The sequence below is a fragment of the Protopterus annectens genome, chromosome 1.part2 (assembly GCF_019279795.1).
Source record: "Protopterus annectens isolate FY-2018-M chromosome 1.part2, PAN1.0, whole genome shotgun sequence".
Classification (NCBI taxonomy): Eukaryota; Metazoa; Chordata; order Ceratodontiformes; family Protopteridae; genus Protopterus; species Protopterus annectens.
In genome coordinates this window covers 492377021-492390721 of record NC_056727.1, presented here as the reverse complement: position 1 = coordinate 492390721, position 13701 = coordinate 492377021, and the positions used below count along the sequence as shown (strand labels likewise).

Sequence of the window (13701 nt, the reverse complement as noted above, 5' to 3'; positions counted from 1 at the left end):
TTTGAGGACTTTGTTTATCCAGAAACGTACTGAGCACTATGCTTATTCAGAAACATGTACTATCTGAGGACTTTGTTTATCCAGAAACACACACTATCTGAGGACTTCATTTATCCAGAAACATGTACTATCTGAGTACTATGCTTATCCTACTTATTATTATTATTTACTTATTATTTACTTATTATTTACTACTTCGTTTATTTTATCCAGTCTTTGTTAACAAGGTTGGTCCCACTAGGGTAGTGGTCTCTTTTCAGGGGAGACCAGAGGTGGTATTTACACTACTAGGACAAATTTAGTTGGGTCATAGGGGAACTTCCTTCTACTCTTTTTGATAGGTGCCATGGGATCTTTTACACCCAGCTCAGCTGTCAACAACTTAAGCAGATGGGACACCAGTTTAACTACTCATCTGAAGGACAACACACTCAGGAATGTGACCCCCCCCTTACTCAGCACTGCAGTGTCAACAATCAGTCCACCTGGTGCAGGAATAGAACCCACAGCTTTCTGCACAAAATATGAGTGTGCTACTTGTGCCACTGACATGCACATTATTAATCATGTAGGGTATTATTGTTACTTATTTAAATTTTGGGGTATACATACATTTTATCTTCATCATTTTCAAAGACACAAATGGAACGGTAATTGTTATTTTTAATAAACCTTGTAATTTTTGGAGATGTTGCAACATGTTTCACATCAGTACTTTACATTCTGCGTGTTATGTAGTTTACTACTACACATTCACAAACCTTTCTCACCAACTCATAATGCAATATTAATTTGAATACATATTTACAACGGAGTTATATGTTTTAAAATACGGTGGTATAATCATATTAACACAATGATTTATTCCTATAATGCAACTTTAAACTTTTGAACTGAAACATATCTTTCTGCAAATGTAATTGCAACACAAACTCCAGTCAAACCACATCACAAAAACATCTTTTAACAAACCACATCACTAAAACATTCTTTAACAAGTCTATTCTTAGAAGCTGACCTGCAAGACTGATAGTATTTCAATTCAATTTTAGTTCAGAATAGGCAGTGAGAAGCCTCTATAAAAGTTTATTGTTTTTTGGTCCACTTGAACTCCTTGGCATGACGGCATTTTCTTGCAGCCGAGTGGTGTTTAGTCACAATAAATACTAGTAATGTTAACATCTTAATGCTCACATCTGAAACATCAGTGGATACAGACATTTTGGGAGGCAGAAATTCCTCTTGGCTGCTGTTTTCAAAATCAGTAGTTCTTTGGAATGTGCACGAGTATTAATGGAATTCAAGCCGTCATTCCTGCTGTTCTTTTCTGCAAAGAGAAGATGCATAGTATCATCAGGGAATAATGCCCGACTTATTTACGATAGTAATACTACTACAATTATGCTGTAGTTTTCTTTAACAATTAGCATGCACTAAGAATATGACAATTTACATTTACAGTTCTTCACAGAAATGCATTTAAAAGTGTTTAATTTTAAGTTGACAGGCACAGTTTAAGGTCCCACTTAATTAATTATTCCCAGATTGCCTAACAATTCTTACGTAATATGTCAAATATTTCCTTTTTAATCTGGCAGATGGAGAAGTATAAGGTAGATATTTTGCTACAGGTCAGTGTAACCACTGCCGTAAAACATCTACTTGCATGTGATCTTTAAAGTGTCTAGACCATAGATCTTAAAATATTGCCCTTTTCTGAATCATTTAATAAGTCATTCATGTGAGAATGCATTTTCACAGAACCTCTAAATCATGCAAGAAAAATAAAAGAAATTAATATTTTTTACTGTTAAATGAAACACAAAGGTCTTTAGCATTTATTGTCTCTTCTTGCTAAATGAAACCTAAGACCTTTCAGTTTTAAAAATGGTAAAAGACATCTCCTGCAAACCACATACATATTATTTCTCATTATATAGTAGGCAAAAGCCCAATAAACCATGGTTGTGTATTTAAGAGTGTTAGCGACAAGATCTATTGATGGAGTCTGACATGACAGCAACACACTATCGCCCATCACTACGCACTACTGTTGTAACAGAGGTTTTGGTAACCTTTCCTTTATACAGCTACATGTTATTGCCATTTCAGGCACTTTTCCAGTTTAAAAATTTTCTTTTTTCATTTTCACTTAATTTTGGTCCAAGATTTCTCTTTCCTAAACTGAATACATGCCAATACTTAAAAGTTTATTTATTGTTAATAATCAAGCATTGACAACGTTTTCTACATTGCTAGTATTAAGTGAACACTCTAATTTCTGTTTAACAGAGACATGCCTGCATTAATTCATATTTTGCAGTAACATTCATTTTTGAATATAACTAGTTACTAATGTAAAATTACATTCTTTTGTATTTTACAAAAATAGATAAAGTATTTTATTTTGTAGCATGAAATGCATCTTGAATAAGTATTATGCACAACTGAACAATGAAAACATCCACAGATAGACACCACAGGAAAATGGAATCTTCTTAAAGGAAGTTCTTTTTTTATTTTCTTTTTCCAGTAAGAAGATCCTCTTTTCCTGTGGTGCCTATCTGCAGATGTTTTCATTGTTCAGTTTTGCTGTTCATCATCTGTGTGGTTTGTTTGTGTTATTATTATGCACAATCTTCAAATCATTAAAACAGAGCTTATAGTAAGCATGAACCCTTTAGAAGTGCTTGCTGGTTCCCAGTCATCCAAATAAAACATCGGTCTGTCTCTGTCTTTCTCTCTCTCCCCTCTTGTCAGCCTACTATAAATCAGTGCCACCCTGAGTTCCATTTTAACCGCTCAAGAAATATTCATTTGCAATTCAGAATTTTAAATAAAATGTATTATCTCTTATTAATGTTTACAACATGGAAAAGCATTTATGGGCAACTTTTGAAACAGCATTCTTTTTTTACTGCAGTGAAGACTGTCGTCACTGGACGCCCAGAGCAGATTAAAGGGAAATATGTCATTAATTTTATAACTCAAAAGAATTTATTCTGGGATCCAGAGTTATAAATATCATAAAATTGTATATTTTTGCTTGGAAAATGAAATTAATGAAATATGCTGCTTCTAATATTACAAAAATGTAGAGTTTTGTTCTAAATACATACCTTATTCTCAGTATTCTAAAGATATACTTCATGTTATTGTTTCCTCTGAATGTTCATTATTTTTTATTCTATTTTCCATTACAATTGTCTTTTAAAGATATGACTACAGAACCATGCATTTGTCATGAAGGTGAAGCTCAGTCTGTTCGCATTGATGTCTTCAAATTATTTAATGATTTAAAGCTGCAAGTTCTGTTCAATAAATAGAAAACTTCATTTACAATTTAATAGTATAACTTGCTTTTTTTAAGCTAAATACTCATTTCAGGACATTACTTTTGAACTAAGTGCCTTTATATAAACTGTAGAAATGCTTAACCTTTCCCCCTTGCTTGACTTTAAACTATTTTCTGTACTCATTGCTGTATAAGGAACTTTTTATAGCTTTAAAAATGTCGGTACTTATGTTATCTTGTCTGATTGCCTCATTAGACAATGTCTCTCATCGTATGTCAGTGCTTCACAGAATGATGCTTCAATGTGTCTGTTTTACTCTTTCTCTCTTTGACCAAGCCAGCAACAGCAAGAGTTCAGTTGTTGTCTTTATTCCTGTTTCAGACATTTCCATTCATACTTTGCAGAAGTCTCCTGTTGTTTCCTTTCACCTGCTGGAGATGGTTGCAGATACTACACAGCTAATGGCCTTACACTACCAAACCCCTTGCACTGGACGTATTTTGTAATAGTCAACTACTTAACTATCAGAAGCATACAGACATTGATTCTAAGATTTTATCAGTTTTAATGTACTCTGAGCCCAATGTAGATCATCTGTATCTATTCTATACCATTCAAGTGCTCTGCATTTGGCAGAGTATTAAGATTTTTAGCACTGGTTCCTGTATCTGCTCCACTTCATTTTTAGAAGGTTCTTATTTCTACTTTTTCATCACCTGCATTGTAGAGCCAATGAGAGAAGAACTTATCAAGGTTATAAAAAGAGTATACTTAGAAACTGGCTGTCAGTTTAAAAGTCTTGCATAACACCGTGGCCATATTAAAACAAAGAATTGAGACCATCTGTTGTTGGCTGCATTTTCCCTTTTGAGATTTGATTAGAGCTTCACAAGATTAGGCTTCATTAGTCAGATGTGGAATTGGTGACACAATTATTCTGTTCCAAAGGATGTGCTAAGGTGCCCTTAAAAGCAGAGGGACCTGGGAGAAATCTGAGGTTTGCCCATGCCTGTCCACATTCTGAGTATTATTAGAAATGTACAGAGACTAGGAAGAGGACTGCTGGACTGAGATAGAGAGAGCGAGAGAGAGAGAGAACAGCCAAGAGAAGGAGAATATTACTCTAGCTACAAGACAAATTCCTGACAAGCAAAATTACAGACTTGGAAAACTTGAGCTGTTTAGAAACCTCTCACTAATTGTCATGACATCTGCGTGTCATACAGTTTAACTAAGGGAGATTTCTGTTGGTCTGCAAGGCTTTGTAACAAAAGCATGTTGACGGTACCCTAGCTGACTTTAAAATCTATACCTACAATATTATATTTGCCTATCTCACTATGACTAGGCGCACACAGTGTTATAGAACTTGCATGTTGAAGTCCAGAACTTATTCTTGTGACTATAATAAGCGATTCCATTACTTTTGTTACTGCATTTGTAAAGTTAAGTTTAAATAAAACAGACTGCATGTACAAAATGCCAAAATGAAACAAAACTGCAAAAATGTAATAGGGAAAAACTATCCCTACAGCTGAGTGAGTGCATTTGAAAAGCCAGACTCCACAGAATCTACTTTTTCAGTTAGTATTCACATGTCCCCCATTCTTGAATATGATCAGATTTTTCCCTAGGGAAAACATTAATTTTGTATTAGTCCCCTTTATTGATTTTTTTGTCATTCTGTTTATTTGTAGATTTGTTGGACAGGTATGTGGGATAGTTAATTGGTTCTTTGGAGACATGACTCAGGAAGTAGGCATACAACACGCATCTAGACAGTAGAATAACGTGTTTACAAATATATATATATATATATATATATATATATATATATATATATATATATATATATATACATACATATAAGTATGTATATATGAAGCAATGTTTGGATATGTCTAAAGAAATTGAAGAGTATTAACAATATTTTATACCATTACAGTATTCTATACCTGAAAAATATTAAGGTCTACCTCAATGGAAGCCATGCCTAGCCATTCATGACGTTCCTTAAGAAAATGTCTTGATATTTGAAAGGGTTTATATAAAAAGTCCCCGTTTCATTTTCTTAACTGTAACCACAGTTGTAGGGAGTTACACTGGGAAACTGCACTCAGTGCATTTACTGTGTGCACCATTTTATTTGTTTCTGTTTCTCTTTTCTCCACAATAGTTTGACAGTGGAATTGCTAAGGGGGTAAGAGGCTTGCCACCTATAAAAAAATATTGGTGTACTGTTGTGCGGTTTAGTATGTCATGTGGCTGTTAAAGTAGAGTTGGTCTTGGTCACATGGCTGTTTTTTGTATTATATAGCAGTGTGCACATATGTCACAGTGCAGTAAAGATACATTATTTCCCATATGCATCTGTTGGCACTACAAGGGTTTTCATTTTATAGGTTGTGCTCCCAAAAAGGTACATTTGTAAATCATGCCCTCCACCCTACTTCCAAGGGCATGGATGTATGTATAATCAAATGTTGGGTGCTATGATTTTGGACTGTCTTTTATAATTTATGATTGTCCCTGCTATGAGTTTGAAAGCCAATAGATCTGTCTGCATTTATGAAAAGCCAGGGAGTATTTCAAAGGTATAATGAATTCTGTTAGTTTTATACAGTGTAAAGCCATTACATCATCCTTTAGACAGCAGTAAGAGAGCATGTTTTAGTCTGTGTACTGTCTTGTATGAAATGTAACCCATATACTCTTACGTTGCCTAATGAATGTAGTGAACATCTCATTTTACCATAAAGAACATTGGTGATAAATCAAGCTACTTCAGCACAAATAAATGAACAAACATCTCTGCAATCAGTTTACACACATTTGTGGAGGGGGGATCATAACCCTCGCTTGTCTGCTCTTTTATTAGCTGAAATTTTTCATGGCATATTTCTATCATTAGTATTAATCAAATCCAAGTTGTTATTTTAGCTCAGTTTGTAGTCTGCATGAATTTACAGATTTTCTTATCACCCTAGAAAGTACAGATCCCTTCTCTTTCCAAACTCCATTACTTTAATGAGAACAAGTTTAGTCATTTGACCTTTAGAACAGATGCTTTATTTACAGCCTTGCAATTAGGTTTTAAATGATGAGGTGGGTACAATATTTCCCTATGCGGTTTTATTTCTGTCACTGCCAAACACTGTCTTCCACTGGAGCAGAACTGCATCAGTAATGATTAAAGATGTGTGATCAATCATGAAAGAGTAAGAGTAATATGAAAATAAGGTTTTATATATTCATATACAAGTTAATAACTGGTCAAAAATGTATGTTGTTGAAAAGAAAAAACTCAGTGCAGCTGATTGAAAGACAGCTTTTCAATTATACCAGCATTTTTTGTTTGTCTGTGTGGGATCATTGTAAAGTGGGAATCTTATCTACTTTTTATGAACGACTTACAATTATACAGTTCATCAGATAAATACTTGAATGCACAACTACAAACAATTAAAACTTTTTCAGATGGTATAAAAATGACATTTGATCTTGATAAATGTGTAAAAGCAACATTTAAAAAGGAAAGCTACAGCACCAAGAAAATATCAACCTGGGAGGAATGTGATATTAACGAACTTGAGCAGAAGGGAATATATAAATATTTGGAAATAGATGGATTGGCAATAAAATTTAAACAGATGAGAATAAAGCTCAGTATGTCAGAAGACTAAAACTAACATTGAAAACTAAACTGTTTAACATCTAGAAAAAAGTGCAAACTATCAATCAAATTGCTCTCTCTTTTCTAACTTATAACTTTGGGGTGATTGACTGACCTTAAAAAAGTACTGAATTAATTGGTCACAAAAACTATTCATGTTTATGATATATAAAAATCAGTGGATACCAACATTATATATGCCTCGCTCTAAAGGAGTATGGACCTCCTGAGTACAGACTAGATGTATACAGATCTGTAGTCATGGGAATGCATACATATATGCTAACCTTATCACATCCAAACATAGTGAAAGTTTTAAAACATGAGGAGAAAAAAATCTAAGATGACAACACTGCTTAGTTCATGGAATCATTTTGGAAAAAAAGTTATTGTTGTTGTGTCTTTTGGCTTTTCCCAATTAGGGGTCGCCACAGCGGAACTCCGGTCCGCTAATGATTGGTGGTTGATTTTTACGTGCTGAGTTACCAGCCCTGATGCACAACCTTCAACGAAGGTACGCCCATTCATGCATGTCTCCATGCAGAAGATGCTCTAGCTGAGAATCGAACCGGACAGCGTCTTACTCTGAGGCGACAACGCTATGGAAATTAAACCAGAAAGAAAAAGAGCATTAAGGAAAGGATCAGACAAAAAGGAAAAAAAATGGAAAAGTCCAGAAATTTAGTGGCAAGTACAAAGATCTTCTGGAACAAACTCATGTTCGCCAGGATTTGACATAGGAATAGTCAAGGGAATATGAACTGAAAACAAAAGATTAACTATGTACATGTCAGTTTACAAAGTCCATTGAAAATGTGGAAGAAATAGCAGAATGCAGGTGCTGTAACTGTAAGGGCTAATAATGATGAGCCAGGATAGTGGACTACATACATGTTTGTTTACAAAGTCCATTGAAAAGGTGGGAAATATAGACAAATGCAGTTGCACATATTGTTGCTTTGTGTGACATACACATAGTAGAGGGGCTGTTTAATGAAAGGCATATTAATGTGGCAACACTGCTGCATTGGGATTGTACAAACACTACAATATAGAAGCAGCTAGCAAGCACTGGAAACATGAACCACAAAGCATTATTAAGAATGACAACACATGGGGTCACCCATTAGCAATAATTTAAAAATGGATGTAAAAAAACAGGATATAGTAGTCCATGAAAATCAGACTAATGTAGTGTAGATCATTAAATTGCTACTCCCAGTGACTACAATGTTTTATGTACAGAAAGACAAAGTCGTAAAATACTAAGATTTGCAACCAGAAATGAGAGAAATGTGGAAGAAAGATATCCAGACAATTTCAATAGTGGAGGCAAAGGCAAAAACAATTTCAATAGTAGTAGTAGGATCAAACAGGTCTTATAAAAAAAAGAATAGACATATAGCTAAGCTTAGATTTGCTACCAATACATGTAACCCCATAAGAATTACAGAAGAGGCAGTTCTGGGCACATTGTGGGTGCTGAGAAGAGCTCACTTAGCTAACATCAAAGACTGAAACTATTAATTTCTCTCTTGATGGATGGAGTCTGCATGCTCTCCCCATGTCTGCATGGGTTTTCATTGGGTACTAGTTTTCACTCACTTCTGTGGTGGTTAACAGAGTACACTGAAATGTCCATACACAATGTGACCTGGTCCAGGACTGAAAAGGGTTCTTGATGCCCATTTCACTCACCAGTTAACATATGAATGACTTAAAATAAATAAAAAAAATAATCCTTCAGGAATGTTACATTTCAATGGTTTCACTCTAAGCAGGTTAACAGTGACTGCCAATACTACTGCTTTCTTAAAGTAATAATATGGCCACTGAATTTCCAAGGGTGGTTGACCATAGACATTGTAGATCTAGCATCTAAAAAGGCTGATGATTGTGTTTTGTATTTTTATTAGCAATACCAGCCTTCATTCTTTTCAAATTATATCACTGTCAAGGTAAGTAGCCTCAAAAATCATGCAGTTTTCAAGTACTTCTTTTAAAAGTGTTTTTTTTTTCCTGGTCTGTCAGCACATTCAAAGCGAGTTCACTGACTACAACATAGGTTGTTTTTAAAGAAACTCTTATCCTTAGAATCATTTCTTCTAGTCATCACAACCCAGTGTCTACAGTCATTGTAATGCCTTGGTTTCTTCATCCTCCTCCTATTCTTTCTAACTTTACAGCTAATATTTCATTCTCTACCATCAAGAATAACACAAAATGCTTTATGATATGCCCTAATCTTTGGCAGTTAAAACATTCTTTTTGCCTCGTTTCCTTAAACAGTAAAAGTTTTCCTTTCAGTTTTGTGTTAAAACAGTTGAGTTCCATCTGGCCCAAACTAGTTGCCAACTCTAACATCTCAACCACCTTGCCTATCAATTAAATAAGAAATTATGTCTTTCATTTTAACTGCATCATGCCTTTCGGACAAGTTTTGGAATACACTAACAGTCATGATAAAAGTACAAGTGATTCCTCTTTCTATAAGGTATCATCATAAACCTTTGCTCATATCTTCTGCCCCTGGTGAGTCATTGGCATTCGTTTTTGGTCCTCTCCTACTGACTGAGACTGATTAAATTATACCGACTGATAGTAAAGCACACTAACTTGCAATTTTTCTCTCTCAGTCATAATTTCTTTTACGTTGTTCTAACTTATGTTTTGATGGAGGTTGTTTTTGTCATCATATTATTCAAAGTATATGATACATTTGACAGTTGCTGAACTCCAAAATCAATTGCATTATATTTGACCTCTAGGATTTCTACTTTAGGCTCATCCACTGCTTTACATGTCACCAGCTTGTATAACTATACAGTCCTCAGATACACTTGTCCAGTCATGTATCTCTAATCTTACATTAATGCCATGGTATTCCTTTTCTGCTAAAAGTCCCCTCTTCCATCCCTTCTCCTGCTTTTCAACAAATATCAGCAAGTCTTCCTCTTCTGACATTTTCTTATAAAATTTAAGTTTTAAAATATTACTTAATGGATTCTGCATATACTTCTTGTGTTTAGTATAGTAATCAGATCTTACTGTAAGAGTAAATAATATATACCAGTTCTATGGTGTGGATGGATAAAACCCCATGATGCAGATGTCTTGTGTTCAGCTAGCAACTAGGGCACCAGTAACTGCTAGCTGGACAAGATGGGAGTACGCATCCACTGTGGGCTCATGCATTAAAGAGAAAGGAGATGTTTCTGGCTTGTAACTTGGGTGACACATAGTGGGAGCACTAGGTGTTGTACCTGTTGTGCCCAGGCCTGGGATCATGCTTTGCCTGGGTACATACAATAAGCCAAGCAAACATGCAGAGACACACTCCTTATGGTGAGGCAGAGACGCACTCCTTATGGTGAGGCAGGATGGGAGCACAGCTCAGTCAGCCTCCAAAAGGATGGGGGGTGCTCAATGAATGAAAAGCAGACTGCCCTACCAATCTAGTAAACTGGCTCACTTCCTCCCACCCAACTCTTACCATGGGGGAAAAGAATGGACTAATAAGACACCAGGGGCAGAAACAAAGGGCGTAGCCTAGAACACACCTATGTGCCTACATATGAGGCTAGCTGCCCTTGTGGGTCATTTTAAGTCTAACTAATTTCCCTTGCAACAGAATTTTTCTGTAAATCTTTGACTCTCATTATTAAGTTCTTGAGCCTTATTTTATTTCTTCTAATCTTCACCAATATCTTTTCTGATTTTGTTTTTTCAGTTGTGCCTTTTTATCAAATTACACATTAATTATAAACATAAATATGTAATTTAAAAAAATCGTTGCTATTTCTTTTTACTTTTAATTTCACTTTAACCTTTTTTTTCTTGTGCACATCTTCATTACACTTTTAACAGAAAATCCTGAACTTCAGTCAGTCTAGTATTCTAAGGACACATCTCTTAGTTCCTTAATTCTCCTTAACATTTTCCGCTTCCTTTTTTATTTTTATACGTTAACAATTTACTTAAAACCGAACCAGCAAATCCATCATTACAGTAGCTTGTTGCATCAAGTTGTATATTTCTGATTTTTCAGAAACAAGTTAAATCATTTTGATGACAGGTTCCATTTATATTCTTTAAATTTCGAATGACTATTTAAAAATCTGTATTTTTAAGCTTTCTTTCTCTAATATTGCACCTGTTGATTGCAGCCAAGCATAAGATGTTAATGACAGTCAGATATTACACTCTATGTACATCTGTATACGTCCTTATTTCTCAAAAGGCAGGTACAAAGCATTTTAACTGCAAGGTGACAAATAACCTTTTTTATTCCTCTGTGAGTGGGAACAAAACATTTAGCTGCAAAACTCCTGCATAACCTTTTTTTATATTAGCTTGCATGCATTAATCAGAGGGTTGATGTGGCAGGCCAATATTTAAATGAATAGATCAGTATGATCTGCTGCCAATAAAGAAAAAGGGAAAGAGGTGATATATGAATATTATTGAGCTATTCAGTGTACACTTCATTTTAAGAATAGTAATGAAGAGGAATGCCTTGAATGAAAGCAAAACTTCTTCCATTTTCAAACTTTCCTTACAAACTGTTTTCAAATAAGTAAAATTACATGATATGTTTCAGTGGTTCTCAAACTGAATTTTAATTTAGTTTAAAAAAATACAAAATAACTTTAAAGTATAAAGATGTAACAGTACTCCTGTGATCAAAATTAAAATACAACACTGAAATAAATTATGACATTTCCATGATGATGGACTTTCAATAGCTGAATGTGTTATTCATTCTCTCTTATTTGATCATGTTAACACCATAGTCAGGAAATCCTTCTATCTCAGTTAAATTCCAAGGAATTATCTAGAAGATCCAGAGAAGTAACCTTAACATTACATTCTTCCTTGTCAGACCCATCATTGAATACAACGCCCTCTTTGGTATGTACAAAGCCAAGCATATTCTTCAACTGAAAAGGCCCCAATGATTTATAGTAAAAAAAATAAAAGCCTTAAATACTTTAAATATCCCAATAGATAAGTACACCTCTCTTTGTATTCAGTAGCCTACCAGTTAGTTCCTTCAAGGTGACCTGTTTCTTACTTTTCTAGTAGTGAAACATCCAATTCTTGACCTCCTATTTCTTCTCAAAACCAGTGGGTCAATAAATACTTGCACCGGGGATCCAAAATAAAAATAAAAAAATCTGAGAAACAGCAAAAACGTAAGTTTAAGAAGCTTTATTCACAACAAGAGAATAAGGGTTTCACCCTTCACAGTAGTAGGCCTTCATCAGAGTAAAAAATACAGACTACCATCACCACCCATATATAATAACCTTAATAATTTAACAACCAACCAAATGTCTTGATCAACTAACCTAATTAAAACCTTAAAGTGCTGTATAACATGAAAGCGCTTAGTCTCCGGTTGTGAATGAAGCTTCTTAAACTGCAGTTTTCACTTTTTCTCGGATTTTATTTTTAAATTTTTTAATTTTTTATTTTGGATTATCAGTATTTGACCACCATGTCAAACATTTTTGATTACTTGTACTGGAGATCTAAATGTACACCAACAAGTAAACAAGACTGGAGGTATAGGTTCCTAACTAATAAACGCAAAGTATTTATAAATACCGAGAGGAAATGAATGCATGTTGTGTGCCGTGATTTGTTAAAGCATATGAAACCAATTCACCTTGCCTGTCCTATAATACTGGTCCTTGCATGGTTGAATAGTGTACTCATTTACCCATATTACCTAAGGAAACAAACTACAATAAACTTTAGCATGCAGAGGCTGTTTTAATTCTACTACAAAAATGTGTGCTTGTGAAAGCAATATAATTTCTCAAAAGCAAAATGTCATGTGATACATCCATGTGCTATTTTTTTTAAAGCCCATAGTATTATGGTCTGGATAGAAAAAAGAAGCAATTTAGCTAACTGCTAAAGTCCTGGTTATGTCCTAGTGTTGCAAGCTTTATCAACTGAAAATACTATTATTTCACCCCATGATTTTGTATGAAGTATTGGTACACTGTCTATATCAATACCTCCATTGCAGTGAATCTTTGGCACACACTCTTACTTCATTTCTCATACTCTGACTTTTTTGCTTTCTTCACCTGATAAACAAAGATTGCATTATTCTGCTGCATAAATACATGCTTGTAATGTACATGATAACAGGAAAGCAAAATGTGGCAGTATTGCCTTGATGTTATTAAAAACAATTTCTGATACCTGAAATTATGGTGTAATAGCCAAATATACAGGAAGATGTGTGTCACTTTATTTTACATGAAGACAAACAGAACCTGGTACAGCATCTGCATGTGGACATAATAGATAATATATTGTTGCTTTGCATTTCATTTTTATAATAAAAATATATTACTGTAGTAAAAAATTATCCAGGGGAAGCAATGCATGATACTACAGTATTGATAAAAAGTAGTAATAAGGAAGTGTTCAGTAATCACTGAAGTCTAGGCTGTGTGTTAATACTATAAGCTGTCTCAAACATGAACACTCCCCCACATCTCACAGACACACACGTTTTGAGAGATTTTGTGCTCCACATTTATCTATATAAAAGAAAGCTTATAGCTGCACTGTGTTGCATCCAACACAGTTTAAGAGTAATATTTTGTTTTTCACATCCTGGCCTTAACTACATTGCCTGATACAGTCAAGGGTTGGTAAAATGTAGCATATGGAAGCTGCATTAATTCTGACATACAAATGCATGCTTGA

At 34.5% G+C, this 13701-nt stretch overlaps 1 long non-coding RNA gene across 2 annotated transcripts in view; it reads right to left on the bottom strand.

Annotated features, from left to right (window-relative positions):
* The window catches only part of LOC122789745, a 2129853-nt gene that overhangs the window by 16024 nt on the left and 2100128 nt on the right, over nt 1–13701 (bottom strand). The window contains exon 7 of one of the 2 annotated variants that reach the window (XR_006362873.1): nt 1019–1327. This is a non-coding gene — a long non-coding RNA (uncharacterized LOC122789745). Of the gene's footprint in view, nt 1–643; nt 1328–13701 lie in introns of those variants that run through there. The other variant, XR_006362872.1, reaches the window with a different exon arrangement.